The following is an 18,587-nucleotide window of genomic DNA, read 5'->3' as shown; positions in this document are numbered from 1 at the left end:
TTGTGAGCTAATGCTAGCAATACTAGCTACCTCCAGACTTCTCCCATAGGAGTGGGTTTGATAACTCCTATGCATTTAGGCCACCAAATTGAAGGTTTCTATTATTTGCAGCTGAAAACAATCCTAACTGTTAAAGCAAACGAAAGTGTTTGGATTATTTCCTAGATTCTAAAAAGTAAAAAGAATTTCATCGTCATATCTACATTTTAGAAAGACCATTTCACTACAAAACATAGGCAATAGAGTTTGGTAGACCATGGAAAATACCATTATGGCAAATCAGGCAAAAACATGAATGAGCTTAAGTCAACTCAGTGATAGTGGGAATAAAGTTGAAAGGATGCATTTCAGGGACATTGAAAGGTGAAATGGATCTTATAAATGAAATTGTAAATAATTGGGTATGGGCAGGAAGAAGATACATCAAAGGCTAAAACTCATACTTCTGGTGTAGGTGATGTCCTAGATGGAACACAAAATATAAGGAGTATATTTAACTTGCAAATGATCTACTGACAAGAGATTAATTTCCAAAATATACAAACAGCTCATAAAGCTTAATATTAAAAAAAAAATTAAAAATGGGCAGAAGATCTAAATAAACATTTTTCCAAAGAAGACCTACAGATGGCCAACAAATACATGAAAAGTGCTCCACACTACTAATTATTAGAGAAAGGCAAATTAAAACTGTAATCAAAATCAGTCAGAATGGCCATCATTAAAAAGCCTGCAAATAATTATGCTGGAGAGGGTGTGGAGAAAAAGGAACTGTTGATGAGAATGTTATCTGGTGCAGCCACTATGGGCACAGTATAGAGGTTCTTTAAAAACTAAAAATAGAGTTACCATATGATCCTGCAATCCCACTCTTGGGTATATATCTGAAGAAAACTCTAATTTGGAAAGACACATGCACCCCAATGTTCAAAGCAGAACTATTTACAATAGCCAAGACATGAAAGCAACCTAAATGTCCATCAACAGGTGAATGGATAAAAATATGGTGTGTATACACACACACACCACAATAGACTGTTACTTAACTGTAAAATAAAAATGAAATGATGCCATTTACAGTAACATAGATGGATGTAAAGATTATCACACTAAGTGATGCAAATTAGAGAAAGATAAATATTTTATTATACACTTATATGTGGAATCTAAAAAGTGATACAAATGAACTTAATTACAAAACAGAAATAGACTCACAGACACAGAAAACAAACTTAGAGGGACCTCCCTGGTGTTCCAGTGGCTAAGACTTCACCCAATGCAGGGGGCCCAGGTTTGATCCCTGGTCAGGGGATTAGATTCCATGTGCTACAACTAAAGATCTCACATGGCACAATAAAAATTGAAGAGCCCACGTGCCACAACTAAGGCCTGGCGCAACCAAATAAATAAATAAAAATAGATATTTTAAAAAACAAACGCGGTAACCAAAAGGGAGAGGCAAGAGAAGGATAAAATAGAAGTTTGGAATTAACATATACGTACTAATACTACTATGTATAAAATAGGTAAACGAGGTCCCACTATATAGCACAGGAAACTATACTCAATATCTGGTGATAATCTATAATGGAAAAGGATCTGAAGAAGATTATATATATATATTATATACATATATTTAAAGAGGATAATATTCCATTCCAGGCCAAGTTGAATTTGAAATGCTTATGGCACATCTAAGTGGTAATGTACATGACATTTAGATACTTAGCTAGAGAAGTCAGAAAAAGAGTAAAGCAGTGGCATATATATGTCAAAATTTTAAATTCCAATAAAATAACATTACTTACTGTAAAAGTAATATCAATGAAGTATAGAATACTTAATAATACAGCTAAGCAAAAGAGAATTAAAAATACACAGATATATTCATACAATCCCAGCATTCAGATACAGTTTGTAGTAAAAAAAAAAACATATGTATACAATTCATATACATATGAATATATGCACTTAACAGGATTATACTGCATATGCTGTGTGTGACAGGCTTTATTTACTTAATAGCACATCATAAACATCTTTCTATTTAAATTAATATTCACTTACTTTTATGATTTTTTTTTTTACTATTATAAATAGTTCTGAAACAAACTGTCCTCACAATAAAATTTTGGCCCATAACCTTAACTATTTCACTAGGATAAATTCCTACTTGTGAAATTGCTGGCTAAATGTTGTTTTAAGGCTTTTGACAGGTGTTCCCAAAGAGGCTGTGACAATTCATAACTTCATCAGCATATGTGCAAATACTCATCTCCCTACACTTTCTCTAAAACTGAAATTATAATCACTCAAATATTTGACAATTTTATAAAATAAAAATGTTAACCTGTTGTTTTCATTTTGCATTTAATTTCTAAAACCTGAGCTGCTTATGTTTATCAGCAATTTGTATTTTTTCTTTGGCAAACTGCTGATTCTTATCCTTTGCCCCTTTTCTTTTAAAACATTTATTCATTTGTAAGAGCTCTTTACATATTAACTTTAACCTTTCTTCATTAATGCTACATTTTATTCTTAGTTGCATTTGCCAACTAAGGGTACTTTTTGATAAACAGATATTTTAAATCACTGGAATGGTCAAGGTTTGAAATGGTAAAGAATGGGGAAGAATGTGAAGAATGGGAACAAGATGTCCAAAAGCAAACAGAAAGAATGATGCAATATTAGGCTCAGCAAAGGCTGGATTCCATGAATTTCTAATTGTTTCAATCTTCACAGTTTTAACAGTGTTTGGTTTCTTGAGTGCAGAGAAAGAAAGAGGAGAAAGAAGGATTCACTTAACAGTTGGAATTTTGCCTGTTGGTTTAGTCAGAAACGAGACACAGGAATAAGGGAATTATGTGTATTAGCAAGGGTGTTGCTGAAATGACAGATCACATGAATGAGGCAATTGATAAGCTGGGAGAAACTAGGAGAGGTTAGGGGATATTATATTCACCTTTGAGAAATGAAATGTTTCCTGCCATAAAGCACTAAATTCTTTAACTCGGAGTATCTGGTTTTCTTTAATTAACAATCATCTTCTGATGTTAAGACTATCTGCCCCTTGTTGCAAAATTTCTATATAACTTGGCTCCTCCCTCACCTCCTTGGAGCAGTTCTCTCAGGGTCACTTGAAATGCTGTCTTCCAGGCTTGAAATCCCAAATTTCCACTGAATAAAATATTACTCTCAATTTTTATTAATAGGTTGTGAATATTTTTAAAGTCAGCACTTTAATATTTTAAATGTTTTAATTCATTTCCTTTATAGTCAGGCAGTGTTCTAGATCACACTTGGAATGAATTTTTAGCCACCAAATCTACTTACTAGTTCTAATGCATTTTATTTTAGCTACTCTACTTTCCATTTCCTTGCATTCTCTTTTTATCTCAGCCCATACTCAAAAGAAAAATTATTTTCCTGTATCCTAAGCAATATTTAATTCCAGAATATGGAGTGGGAAGGAAAAAGTTTGAAGGAGGAAGAAAAACAGGGCCACATACCCTTTCACCTTAAGATCATAAGACACCTGGTAAACCAGGGCATTCAATGAGTTACCACATTCCATGATCACAACTCAGGGTTATGCTGGCCAAAATGGAAATCTGCCAGGTACTTCCTGTGCTGAGAACAGTTTCAAAGTCCAATAGCCTGTTTATTCTCACCAGAGATATTTTCTTACAACAGCTTATTTGCAAGTGTCATCTGAGACCTTGGAAACTTCAGACCCTCCCTGCCATACCCCACTTCATTTTGGGGTGTCTTCACTATAGAGTTGAGGAGACCATCATTCAATTGCCTGTGAAAACATGATACCATAGTTTCAAACATCTCTTTTCCAGCTCCAGTGTCCTTTCTCCCCAGAATAGCCTAGAAGAAAGAGCAGAACTGAGATTCTTTTGATGTGTGGGTACCCAGGTAAGGAGGCTCCTGGCACTAGAACTTCCTTTTGATACTGAGCAGGGTCCTGTGGGTCTCCTGGGCACAAAGCCTTTCTATGACTCCCATTTCTCTGATTACAGAAAATAGCCTTCATTCAGCCTCCATGACCTTTGCTGAGTTCCAACGGGTAGATTCTAGAAGTTGTTAGTTGGGGAAGGGAGAGAATGCAACACCGGGAAGAAACAGTCAAGAGAAGCAAGTTATTCAGCCTTGGGGCACAGTCCTGGTTCCCCATCAACAGATACACACAATATCTTTGAGCTGGTTTTCAGATACTGAAACCGCCCTCCAAGCGGGAGAAATTAACAGTTAATAATGGCATGCTGACCACAAGTATGGAGACCCAGACTAATTGGAACCTGAATGTTTGTGATGCTGCATTCTACTTACCATCAACCTATCGGAAGAATACCCATGAGCTGATCATGCCCTCTTTGAACAATTACTATAAACTTTCTATCTTCTCCAAGTGGGGACACATAGTTTTTTTTTTGAGGCAGGAGTCCACTGTGTCCCCCTTTGCCTGGCAAAGTAATAAAGCTGTCCGTTTCTACTTCACCTAAAACTGTCTCTGAGATTCGATTTGGCACGAGTTTATAGAGAAGCTGAGCTTTTGGCATCACTTTGGGAGGTGAGGAGCTGACTGATGACCTGAGCCTTTGCTGATCTGAGAAGGAAAAACCCTGGCCTCAATACATGTGAAGATGACATGCTGCATCTTGCCAACCACTAAGGAGCCAGCCAAGCTCCTGAGAAGTCTTCCATTCTAAAATCAGATTGCATACCATCCGAGATGCTCTCTCAGCAAGAAGCCACGAACTTCCTTTATCCTCAATCCTGGCTCAGATTTGACATTGTAAATAGAAGAGTCAGGTGTCGTATCTGAACTCTGAGGTCATCACATGTCAACCCTGACTAGAGAACTAGAAAGTAAAACCAGGCTCTCAAAGGAAATCTATTCAGAACCTCAGTCCCTTCCTTTCTATACAACAGAATAGAGACGTTAAGATAAAGAAAGGTCAACTACCAAAGCTCAAAAACTCACTCCAGCAGCAGAAAATCAATTTGGTCATTCAAACCATTGCGCATTTTCATGTATTTTTAAAAATTTTCAGCTTTTGAGGTATATTTTCATGTATTTTCAGATGACTCCTTTTACACGTACAGCACCTGTTCTCAAGAAATGATCTTGAGAAATCAGCCAGCTTCCTAAAAGAAAACAACCTGGAATCAAGGAAGAGGCAAATATTAGACTCTCCCAGACTCATACTTTTTGTTTCCACGTCTCTCAGAGAGTTATCAAACTTCTCCACATAGCCCCTCAAACACAGACCACACACACACACACACACACACACACACACACTCTAAGCAGGGTTGAGAAACACTGCTTAGAAAAAATCAGGCTGAGTATACTCCATTCTGGCCTTTCATATTGGAGTTAAATGCTTAATGACAGAAGCCAGCAGCAGCCCCAGGCTACTTCGTTCACTCGCTTGAGCCCAGAAGGAAACCAAACATTATATAAAGCTCTTAGAACTCCCATTTGCCAAATTAGAGAAAACTTAACTTTCAAACCAGAAGGTTTTCCATTCAAAACTCAGTAACACAGAGCCCCTCTGTTAAGTCTGCATACCATTTTCTCCTGAGTAAAAGGCCAGGGATGGCCACTCAGGAAATGACTCTGCCCAGCCCAAGGCTTCAGACCTGGCCCAGCTGAGACTGGACAACTACCTGCGACAAAGGAATAGGCCGCTAGGATATTGCTGAGCAAAGCCATGTCCATGCGCTCGGGGATCACCAGTTCCGTGTTGTGGCAGAAGGGCAGCCTCGATGTGACATCCAGAGAAGGCCTCCTGGAGATGCTTTAGCTGGATCAAGGTGGCCACCCTCCCTCTCTTCTCTTCTGTTTGGGAACACAAAGTGAGTGATGAGAACACGTTCTGATTTCCTGAAGCTGTGTTCCAGGTAGCCTGGGCTCAAGAACAAAGGTCAGTCCAATTTCCCAGTCAGGGAGCTGCAAAGACCTGAGGTCTTATTTCCCTTTGCTATAACAGCTTCTTGGCTTTCAAAGAAGCAGTAACTCTTTAAGTCATTTTTTCCTGGCCTTTCTCCTTTCTCTTCCCTGCATGCATGCGTGCTAAATCGCTTCAGTCATGTCTGACTCTTTGCGACCCTATGGACTATAGCCTACCAGGCTCCTCTATTCATGGGATCCTCCAGGCAAGAGTACTGGAGTGGATTGCCATGCCCTCCTCCAGGGGATCTTCCTGACCCAGGGATCAAACCCATGTTTCCTGCATTGGCAGGTGGGTTGTTTTCTGCTAGCACCACCTGAGAAGCCCTTCTCTTCCCCATCTCTTTCCAATTTCCCATTTTAACATTTCTCCCTCATCTTTCTGTGATGTTTCATTTCATTCTCGCTGGTTTGTCTATGAGGTGCAGTCCATCGTCATTTTAGTCACTGCATTTTAACCCCAAGCCACAGCCTGCTCTTCACTTGGCTCTGCTTTCCCCTGTACTGTTGGCACTCGGGTCCTTTGATCAGTTTGCCTCATCCCACATATCACCAGATGTGGATTCTTGGAAATGGGTCAGAGCTGGCTATTTTAGAACTGCTAAAGTGGTTCCAGTTCTAAAATGCCCCCAAGAAGTTGGGAGCTCAAGCATGCTCCCTGCACCTGGCTCCATGACTCCACTGTGACAGTAGTGGGCCACCAAACACATGCAGTGCTATGAACAACCCATCAAAGGAACTGTATCACTGGGGTTCCAAACAGGAACTTGGGATCTCAGTATCAGTGGCTTAGCCTCTGGCTGGGGGAACACATTCTTTCCCTAGCTGCTATCGTTGCTCAGGCCCAACATTATCATTACCCAGTTGATTCAATGAAGCCCTGGCAGACAGCTGAAGATTTCAAGTGGCAAAGATTTTAATGATTCCTATTCAATGCCATTCTCCAACTGAAAACAGGAAACTGAGTCACAGGGTATGGAGGGATGTCAGGTTGGGGAAAGTAGTGAAGTGAAGTGAAAGTCACTCAGTCGTGTCTGACTCTTTGCGACCCCATAGACTACACAGTCCGTGGAATTCTCCAGGCCAGAATACTGGAGTGGGTAACCTTTCCCTTTTTCAGGGGATCTTCCCAACCCAGGGATTGAACCCAGGTCTCCTGCATTGCAGGCAGATTCTTTACCAGCTGAGCTACAAGGGAAGCCCTGAGAAAAGTAAGAGAAGCAGAAAGCTCCAGTACTTGCAGAAGAAACAGGTTCATAGACGTTGGTAACATGGATCACATTTAGAGGGCTTGGAGAACCACAGTTCCATAGGTGGGTGGAATGGGTCACAACAGATAAGGCAACTCTCACTTTGATGAATTCCAATGGGCTTATGGAAGACTAAAGCAAGGAAAGACAGACCAACCCACAGACAGAAACCAACATGAGGTCCTTGGAGTAGCCAGAGGCCTATAGAGAAGCAGGATGATGAGTGGGAGCTAGGGTACTCTGAGAGGGGGCTAGATGCTGCTTAGGGACCCCTGTATCTCTGAGCCCCCAATGCCTTTTGAGTTCCTAAATGGTGACAACTAGATGATATAGGTGAAGACTTGGAACCACCATACTGAGTTCAGAGACTGAACTCTGAACTGAAGGTCTGAGGACTTCAGGACCTAGGAAGAAAGTGAAGTCAATGAAAAATGGAATATGTAGTGGGGCAAAGCTGTTTCAGGTCCATTCCCTCATTTCTATCCCCATCAAGATTTACTACAGTGCAAATCTCATTTTATTTCTGTGAGTTTTCTAATAGCCTCCTAACTGGTGCTTCTGCCAATAACTCTTCCTATTCAACCTAGCACCCACTCTCACCAACAAGATTATCTTTATATATAAAGTACAAGTTTGATCATTTCACTCCATAGTCCAACCCTTCAACTAATCCTCATTAAACTTAACAACACATATCTACTTTCACAATATATGACCTCTATTTTAGCTCCTAATTCATCTCCTAATCAAGTCGACACTCTTACACATATACACAGAGAAAGAAATATGCCTAATACTTCAAAAATACCAAATTACTTTCAGTTCCCCAAATATACTAGGCTCTTTTATCTTTTCATGCTTTTTGTTATACCCTTCCTTTTGCCTAAAAGCCCCTCCTCCTTTTATCTGTCTGGCTAATGTTTCCTTTAAGAAATAATTCAAAAGTTCTATGATAGTCTCAAAATTTCGAAGACGTCCCTTTTTAAGAAATAGAAAAATCTATACTAAAATTCATATGGAATATCAAGCAATCCAAATAACCAAAGCAGTCTTAAACAAACAAATAAAAAAAGCTGGAAGCCTCACCCTTCCTGATTTCAAAACATATTACAAAGCTACAGTAACGCAAACAATATAGTACTTGCCTGAAGACAGACATATAGATAAATGGAATAAAATAGAGAGCCAAGAAATAAAACTTTATATATATGGTTCGATTATTTTCAACAAAGGAGCCAAGACCATACAACTTGGATAGAATAGTCTTGTTGAGAAAACTGGATATCTACCTGTGAAAGAATGAAGTTGAACCCTTACCTTACACCATACTAAAAGACTTTAACTAAAAATGGATAAAAGACCTAAATGGAAGAGCTAAAATTATAAAGCTCCTAGAAGAAAACATAGAGGAAAATTTCCATGACACAGGATTCGGCAGTGATTTCTTGAAATTTACATCAAAAGCACAGGCAACAAAATAACAGTAGATAAGCTGGACTACATCAAAACTTAAAACTTCTGTACATCAAAGGATACATTCAACAGAGTGAAAGACAATCCATGGAATGGGAGAAAATATTTGCAAATCATATATCTGATGAGGGGTTAATATCTAGATTATATACAGAACTCCTACAACTCAATTACAACAACAAAAACCAATCTGATTTAAAAATGGGCTTAGAGCTTGAATACCCCTTTTTATGAATGACCAATAAGCACATGAAAAGATGCTCAATATTACTAAGGAAATGCAAATCAAAACACAGTGAGATACCTCCCCACATCCATGAGGATGTGAAAGTGAAGTCACTCAGTCGTGTCCGACTCTTTTGTGACCCTGTGGACTATAGTCCACCAGGCTCCTCCATCCATGGGATTCTCCATTCAGTTCAGTTCAGTCGCTCAGTCGTGTCCAACCCTTTGTGACCCCATGAATTGCAGCACGCCAGGCCTCCCTGTCCATCACCATCTCCTGGAGTTCACTCAGACTCACGTCCATAGAGTCCGTGATAGCCATCCTAATGGAGAATCCCGTGGCTGGATGGCATCACGGGATTCTCCATTAGGATGGCTATTATTAAAATAAAAAAAAAAGAACAGAAAGGATCAAGTATTTGAGGCGATTTGAGAGGAACACTTGTACTCTTGGTGGGAAGGTAAAGTTGTGGAGGCACTATGGAAAACAGTATGGCAGTTTCTCAAAAAAAAAAAATTAAAAATATGATTCAGCAATTCATCTCTGGGTCTACAACCAAAAGAACTGAAAACAGGGACTCAGATATTTGTTTATGAATTATGAAGCACTAGTACTGCAGCCTAAAGATAAATCCTTATGGCAGAAAGTGAAGAGGAACTAAAAAGCCTCTTGATGAAAGTGAAAGAGGAGAGTGAAAAAGTTGGCTTAAAGCTCAACATTCAGAAAATGAAGATCATGGCATCCGGTCCCATCACTTCATGGGAAATAGATGGGGAAACAGTGGAAACAATGGCTGACTTTATTTTTGGGGGCTCCAAAATCACTGCAGATGGTGACTGCAGCCATGAAATTGAAAGACGCTTACTCCTTGGAATAAAAGTTATGACCAACCTAGATAGCACATTAAAAAGCAGAGACATTACTTTGCCAACAAAGTTCTATCTAGTCAAGGCTATGGTTTTTCCAGTGGTCATGTATGGATGTGAGAGTTGGACTGTGAAGAAAGGTGAGCGCCGAAGAATTGATGCTTTTGAACTGTGGTGTTGGAGAAGACTCTTGAGAGTCCCTTGGACTGCAAGGAGATCCAACCAGTCCATTCTGAAGGAGATCGGCCCTGGGATTTCTTTGGAGGGAATGATGCTGAAGCTGAAACTCCAGTACTTTGGCCACCTCATGCAAAGAGTTGACTCACTGGAAAAGACCCTGATGCTGGGAGGGATTGGGGGCAGGAGGAGAAGGGGACGACAGAGGATGAGATGGCTGGATGGCATCACTGACTCAATGGACGTGAATCTGGGTGAACTCTGGGAGTTGGTGATGGACAGGGAGGCCTGGCGTGCTGAGATTCATGGGGTCATAAAGAGTCGGACATGACTGAGCGACTGAACTGAACTGAAAGATAAATCAATCAAAATGTCTATCCTCAGACAAATGGATAAGCAAAATATGGTATATGCATACAAAGGAATATTACTCACAGTCTTTAAAAGGAATGAAATTCTGACACATGCAACAACATGGATGAATCTTGAGGACATCGTGTTAAATGAAATAATCCAGTCACAAAAGAACAAATATGGTATGATTCCATTTATATGAACTATCTAGAGTAGTCGAATTCATAGAGACAGAAGGAAGAATGGTGACTGTTAGGGGTGAGGAGAAGGCAGGAATGGGAAATTACTGTTCAATGGGTACAGAGTACAAAGATTCAATTTTGCAAGATGAAAAGTGTTCTGGACATGGATGGTGATCATGGTTGCACAACAAAGTAAACGTACTTGATGCCAATGAGTTGTGCATTTAAAAATGACTAACATAGGAAATTTTCACAATTTTTAAAATAATAAGAATATAAGCTATTGATGAGGTACACAATACATTTTAAAGGTTAAATTTTAAAGATTCTTTAGGGAATTCTGTAATCAAATATTGATTTTCAGTTAACAGGAATGGTAATAGTTGTAGTTATAGTGATATTAAAATTGAAGTCAAAATACTACATGATATAACTTATATGTGGAATCTAAAAAAATACAACAAACTAGTGAGTATAATAAAAAAGAAGCAGGCTCACAGATATAGAGAACTAGTGTTTACCAGTGAGGAGAGGGAAGGGGGGAGGAGCAATATAGAGTAGGGGATTCAGAAGTACAAAGTATTATGTATAAAATAAGCTGCAAAGATACACTATACAACATAGAGAATATAGCCAATATTTTATAATAACTAAAAATGCAGGATAATGTTTAAAAATTGTGAATCACTATATTGTACACTTGTAATTTATAGAATATTATACATAAACTACACTTTGATGTAAACAGTTGAAGTCAATACAATTCAAATCTGGCTTAACTTTATGTAAAAGCTTTTATTATCTCACTTATAAAAAATTTAATGTAAATAACTGTATTCTATCACATTTATAGATTAAGAGGAAAAACATATGTCACTGATTGTAAAAATGTGTTTGTGTAAAAATTAATAAAAATTCATTTTTTTTAAAAAAGAATAGTCTAATGAAGCAAAGCTTCAAATGCTCCAGACTCTTTTCTTCTCTATCAAAGTATCCAAATATTTTTCTAACATTGCACTTATGCTATTGTAATTGGAATTATTGGTTTACTGAAGAGGCATCTTACAAATCCTTATTATCCTGGTACCTAGCATGGTACCTGATGAAAGGTTCTCAATAAAATTCTAGCCAGTTGAAAAACAAAAAGAGCAATTAGGCATGAGCTTTGCATGCATAAGGGCTTCCCAGTGGCTCAAACAGTAAACAATCTACCTGCAATGCAGAAGACAGGTTTGATACTGGGTCAGGAAGATCCCCTGGAGAAGGGAATGGTTAGCCACTCCAGTATTCTTGCCTGGAAAATTCCATGGACAGAAGAGTATGGCGGGCTACAGCCCATGGGGTTGCAAAGAGTTGGAAACGACTGAGTGACTAATGACATTCTGCATGTATGAGTAAGTCTCAGAGAGTATTTCTGAGTAGATTTTATTTATTTATTTGTTTTGGTATATCACTAAAACTTTTATTTTATTTTTATTTTTTAATATAAATTTATTTACTTTAATTGGAGGCTAATTACTTTACAATATTGTATTGGTTTTGCCATACATCAACGTGAATCCGCCACTGAGTAGATTTTAGAGTGAGCCACTTTGAAGACTAAAACGACACCAGGGCTGACTGGTTCTGAGTCGGGTGGCAAGCAGGGTACTTCCTCAGGACTATGAAAGGACCACATACAAAATGGAAGTTTGAGATAAGAGGTCCGACAGGGACAAGAGAAAAGTCTTGCAGTCTTCCAGTGTAGTAGAGCCTGTAAGGAGGTACATGAACATGGATACCTCCTCCTCCAAGAGACAGGCCCTGTTTTTTTATGCATTTCATACTCCAGTCTGTCCCAGGAACAAAGTTCAGGAAATAATTGGTGGTCCTCAGACACTGATGAATGATTTGTTCCAATGGGCTTATTTGGTTTTCAGTAATGGGGATATGGCCAGAAAGTCTTAACATACCCAGAGAAATATGTTAAATATGGGGCAACCTTTTCAGGCTTAACTCAAAGTATTGGAAACCTTAGCAACCATAAAGAGTATGTAATGGGGGTGTCAGGGAAAAGGAAGGGGCACACTTTCCTAGAAACCTCTTTTGTGCAAAATCAATGGCCAGCTGTTTTTCCATTCCTTTCTTTTTGTGCCTGATTGTCCCATCCCTTTAAAGGGAAGAGATTTATTAACCAAGTTAGGGGCTTCTCTGTTTCTTGAGGGGCAAGGTAATCACCCTCATCACCAAGTGGTTCTAACAGAAAGTAGAAAGTAACAGATAAAAGCTGAAACTAAAATAGAAGCCTTAGTAGACCCCATAACGTGGAATATCAAGGTTCTAGGATTGGCTGAAGATATCCAGCCAATGATTATTAAGTAAAAATGGTTTAAGCGTGTCTAAATGTAAGGTACAGATTCCTTAAGCATAGGGAAGATCCTCGAAAGTGTTTGTAAATAGACTACCAAAATGGGAGGTCACTACACTGATCCTGGACTTCCCTAGTGGCTCAGATGGTAAACAGTTGCCTGCAATGCAGGAGACACAGGTTCAATCCCTGACTGGGGAAGATCCCCTGGAGAAGGAAATGGCAACCCATTCCAGTATTCTTGCCTGGAGAATTCCATGAACAGAGGAACCTGGTGGGCTACAGTCCATGGGGTCACAAAGAGTCCGACATGAGTGAGTGACTAAAACTTTCACTTTCACACTAACCATAGCTAACATTTGGAGGAATTTTAGGTGAAGGCCTTCTCCCTTAAGCTAAACGGTAAAACAAAAACATTCCAGCACAGGCAAATGGGTATGTCAGTCCTTCCACATCACTGGGGTAGCCAGCCAAACTTTGGAGAAAAAAAAGAAAAAAGAGAGAGGGAGAGAGAAATAAAAACAAACCATCTTTGTTTTACAAATTTAGTCTTTACAGGACCAGAAGTGTGGCTCCAAAAGTAATCCGAAGCCCACCAATCCTTTTTACCACTCCCAAAACCTTATTTTTCTCAAAAGGCTTGTAAGTATTAAACAGAGGGGAAACAAAGTCATCCTAGGAGAAATCTGCCTATATCTTCAAAATGTAAATGTTCATATCTGGTATGAACACCTTATCTCTGCCATCTTTAAAAACAAGGGTAAAGAAATTGAGAACTACAGTTGTCAAGGATAAGTTAAAATCTTAAGTGTCATTTCTGTAAATATTGGCCCTCTAACCAAGTGAGCCTGATTTATTTCATCTGCTAGAAGTTCCAAAGAATAGCAAGGAGAGAGAAGAAAGCCTTCCTCAGTGATCAGTGCAAAGAAATAGAGGGAAACAATATAATGGGAGAGACTGGAGATCTCTTCAAGAAAACTAGAGATACCAAGGGAACATTTCATGCAAAGATGGGCAAAATAAAGGACAGAAATAGTATGGAGGAGAAGCCTCTTGAGAGTCCCTTGGACTGCAAGGAGATCCAACAAGTCCATTCTAAAGGAGATCAGTCCTGGGTGTTCTTTGGAAGGAATGAGAAGGAATGATGCTAAAGCTGAAACTCCAGTACTTTGGCCACCTCATGTGAAGAGCTGACTCACTGGAACAGACTCTGATGCTGGGAGGGATTGGGGGCAGGAGGAAAAGGGGATGACAGAGGATGAGATGGCCGGATGGGATCACCGACTCGATGGACGTGAGTTTGAGTGAACTCCAGGAGTTGGTGATGGACAGGGAGGCCTGGCGTGCTGCGATTCATGGGGTTGCAGAGTCGGACACAACTGAGTGACTGAACTGAACTGAACTGAACAGAAGCAGAAGATATTAAGAAGAGATGGCAAAAATACAAGAAGAGCTATACAAAAAAGATCTTCACGACCCAGATAATCACGATGGTGTGATCACTCACCTAGAGCCAGACATCCTGGAATGTGAAGTCAGTGGGCCTTAGAAAGCATCACTACAAACAAAGTTAGTGGAGGTGATAGAATTCCAGTTGAGCTATTTCAAATACTAAAAGATGATGCTGTGAAAGTGCTGCACTCAATATGCCAGCAAATTTGGACAACTCAGCAGTGGCCACAGGACTGGGAAAGGTCAGTTTTCATTCTAATCCCTAGGAAAGGTAATGCCAAAGACTGTTCAAACTACTGCACAACTGCACTCATCTCACACGCTAGCAACGTAATGCTCAAAATTCTCCAATCCAGGCTTCAACAGTACATGAACTACGAACTTCCAGAAATTCAAGCTGGATTTAGAAAATGCAGAGGAGCCAGAGATCAAGTTGCCAACATCCTCTGGATCACCAAATAAGTGAGAGAGTTCCAGAAAAACATCTACTTCTGCTTTCTTGACTATGCCAAAGGCTTTGACTGTATATATCACAACAAACTGTGGAAAATTCTTCAAGAGATGGGAATACCAAACGACCTGGCCTGCCTCTTGAGAAATCTGTATGCAGGTCAGGAAGCAAGTTAGAACCAGACATGGAACAACAGACTGATTCCAAATTGGGAAAGCAGTATGTCACCCTGCTTATTTAACTTCTATGCAGAGTATATCATGATAAATGCTGGGCTGGATGAAGCACAAGCTGGAATCAAGATTGCCAGGAGAAATTTCAATAACCTCAGATATGCAGATAACACCACTCATGGCAGAAAGTGAAGAAGAACTAAAGAGCCTCTTGATGAAAGTGAAAGAGGAGAGTGAAAAAGTTGGCTTAAAGCTCAACATTCAGAAAACAAAGATCATGGCATCTGGTCCCATCACTTCATGGCAAATAGATGGGGAAACAGTGAAAACAGTGACAGATTTTATTTTGGGGGGCTCCAAAATCACTGCAGATGGTGACTGCAGCCATGAAATTAAAAGACGCTTGCTCCACAGTTTAAAAGCATCAATTCTTTGGCACTCAGCTTTCTTTATAAACCAATTTGCACATCCATACCTGACTACTGGAAAAACCATAGCCTTGACTAGATAGACCTTTGTTGGTAAAGTAATCCCTCTGCTTTTTAATATGTTGTCTAGGTTGGTCATAACTTTTATTCCAAGGAGTAAGCGTCTTTTAATTTCATGGTTGCAGTCACCATGTGCAGTGATTTTGGAGCCCCCAAAATAAAGTCAGCCACTGTTTCCACTGTTTCCCCATCTATTTCCCATGAAGTGATGGGACCAGATGCCATGATCTTAGTTTTCTGAATGTTGATCTTTTAGGAACTATTTCAAATTAGAAAAGATAATGCATGACCAACCTAGACAGCATGTTAAAAAGCAGAGATATTACTTTGCTAACAAAGGTCTGTTTAGTCAAAGCTATGGTTTTTCCAGTAGTCATGTATGGAAGTGAGAGTTGGGCTATAAAGAAAACTGAGCACCATAAAACTGATGCTTTTGAACTGTGGTGTTAAAGAAGACCCTTGCGAGTCCCTTGGACTACAAGGAGATCCAACCAGTCAATTTAAATCAGTCCTGAATATTCATTGGAAGGACTGATGCTGAAGCTGAAACTCCAATACTTTGACCACCTCATGCAAAGAGTTGACTCATTAGAAAAGACTCTGATGCTGGGAAAGATTGAAGGCAGGAGGAGAAGCGGATGACAGAGGATGAGATGGTTGGGTGGCATCACCGACTCAATGGACATGACTTTGAGTAAGCTCCAGGAATTGGTGATGGACAGGGCAGCCTGGTGTGCTGCAGTCCATGGGGTCACAAAGACTTGGACACGACTGAGCAACTGAACTGAGCTGAACTAATGGTCTACATAGAGCACACCAAGGAATCTAAAAACACAAAACAAAAATCAACAACAACCACAGCAAACCCTTAAAACTAAGTGAGTTCAGCAATATCACAGGGAAGATAAACAGATAAAACATCCAAAAATCAAGTTTATTTCTAAATGCTAGTAATGAGCATGTGGACACTGAAATTAAAAACACAATACCAGTTACAATTGCTCGAAAAATTAAACGCCTAGACATAAATGTAACATAACATGTAGAGAACTCTAAAGCTGAAAACTACACAATGCTGTGGAGAGAATCAAAGATCTAAAAAATGAAAGGAAATCATGGTTGTGGACTGAAAGATTCAATAGAGTAAAAATACTAATTCTCCCCAAAGTGATACACAAGTATGTTGTTGTTGTAGTTGTTGTTGTGCAGTCGCCCTGTCAGTTCAGTTCAGTCACTCAGTTGTGTCCGACTCTTTGTGACCCCATGGACTGCAGCACGCCAGGCCTCTCTGTCCTTCACCATCTCCTGAACTTTGCCCAAGTTCATGTTCATTGCATCGGTCATGCTGTCTAGCCCTCTCATTCTCTGACACCCTCTTCTCTTTCTGCCCTCAATCTTTCCCAGCATCAGGGGCTTCTCCAATGAGTCGTCTCTCAAAGAGCTTTCCACAGTTTGTTATGATCCATGCAGTCAAAGATGTTTTCCTGAAATGCCCTTGCTTTCTCTATAAGCCAGTGAATATTGGCAATTTGATCTCTGGTTCCTCTTCCTTCTCTAAACCCAGCTTGGACATCTGGAATTTCTTGGTTCGCATAATGCTGAAGCCTAGCATGCAAGATTTTAAGCATGACCTTACTAGCATGGGAGATGAGTGCAACTGTCCACTGGTTAGCACATTCTTTGGTACTACCCTCCTTGGAACTGGGATGAGGATCGACCTTTTCCAGTCCTGTGGCCACTGCTGGGTCTTCCAGATTTGCTCACATAACGAATGTAACACCTTGATGGCATCATCCTTTAGGGATTTAAATAGTTCTGCTGGAATTTCATCGCATCCACTAGCTTTATTAACAGTAGTGCTTCTTAAGGCCCACTTGACTTTGCACTCCAGAATGTCTGGCTCTGGGTGACTAACCACACCATTGTAGTAATCTAGTTCATTAAGATCTTTTCGATACAGTTCTTCTGTGTATACAGTCCCCTTCAAGGATCACTGCCTCGTCATGGCAAAGGGGCTTGTGTAACTCAATGAAGCTATGAGCCATGCCATGCAGGGCCACGCAAGACACACAGGTCATAGCAGAGAGTTCTGACAAAACGTGATCCACTGAAGGAGGGAATGGCAAACCACCCCAGTATACTTGCTGTGAGAGCTGTATAAAAGGCCAAAGAGATATAAATATAATGAATTCTTATTAGAACCCCAGCCAAAAAACAAACAAGAAAACCAGCAAGACTTTTGGTAGATATAAATAAGATTTTGCTGAAATTTATATAAAAATGCAATGGAACTAGAATGGTTAAAACAAGTTTGAAAAAGAATTAAGTGGGAGGAATAAGTCTACCTATATCAAAACTTACTAGTATACAGCTACATTAATCAAGACTGTGTGTTACTTCTGAAAGACAGAAACATAGAGCAATGGAGCAGAATAAATAACCCAAAAATAGACCCACATAAATATGCCCAACTGATTTTTGACAAAGGTGCTTTGCAGTTCAATGGAGGAAAGAGCTTTTACAACAAATGGTGCTGGAGAAACTGGACAGCCAAAGGCAAAAAAGTGAACCTTGACCCAAGCCTCATATATTACATAAAAGTTTACTCAGAGTGAATCACAGACCAAATACAAACCATAAAACTACAAAACTTTTGAAAAAAAAAAGAAAATCTTCGGGATCTAGCATTACATAAAGAATTCTCAGACTTGATACCAAAATCACGATGCAGAATGGGGAAAATTGATAATCTGGATTTCATCAAAATTAAAAACATTCTCTCTGTTAAGAGGATGAAGAGACAACTAGACAGTGGGGGAAAGTGTGCAAGTCTGTCAAAGGGACTACTATCTAGAATATATAAAGAGCCTTCAAAACTCAACAATAAAAAACAGCGATCCATTTAGAACAGGAATGAAGTCATGAAGAGACATTTCACCGAAGAAGATACTGAAATAGCAAATAAGCACATGAAAAGATATGCAACATCATTAGTCACTAGGAAGACGAAATTAAAGCAATGAGATACCACTACATATCTATCAAGACAGCAAAACTAAAAAATAGAGACAACACCAATTGCTGACAAAGATATGGAGAAATTAGATCAGTGATACATTTCTAGTGAGGATGTAAAATTAGACAGCCACTCTAGAAAACAGTTCCATAGTTCCTCAAAATACT

The sequence above is a fragment of the Budorcas taxicolor genome, chromosome 11 (assembly GCF_023091745.1).
Source record: "Budorcas taxicolor isolate Tak-1 chromosome 11, Takin1.1, whole genome shotgun sequence".
Classification (NCBI taxonomy): Eukaryota; Metazoa; Chordata; class Mammalia; order Artiodactyla; family Bovidae; genus Budorcas; species Budorcas taxicolor.
The sequence above is the reverse complement of the archived record's forward strand: the minus strand, read 5'-3'. Positions refer to the sequence as shown.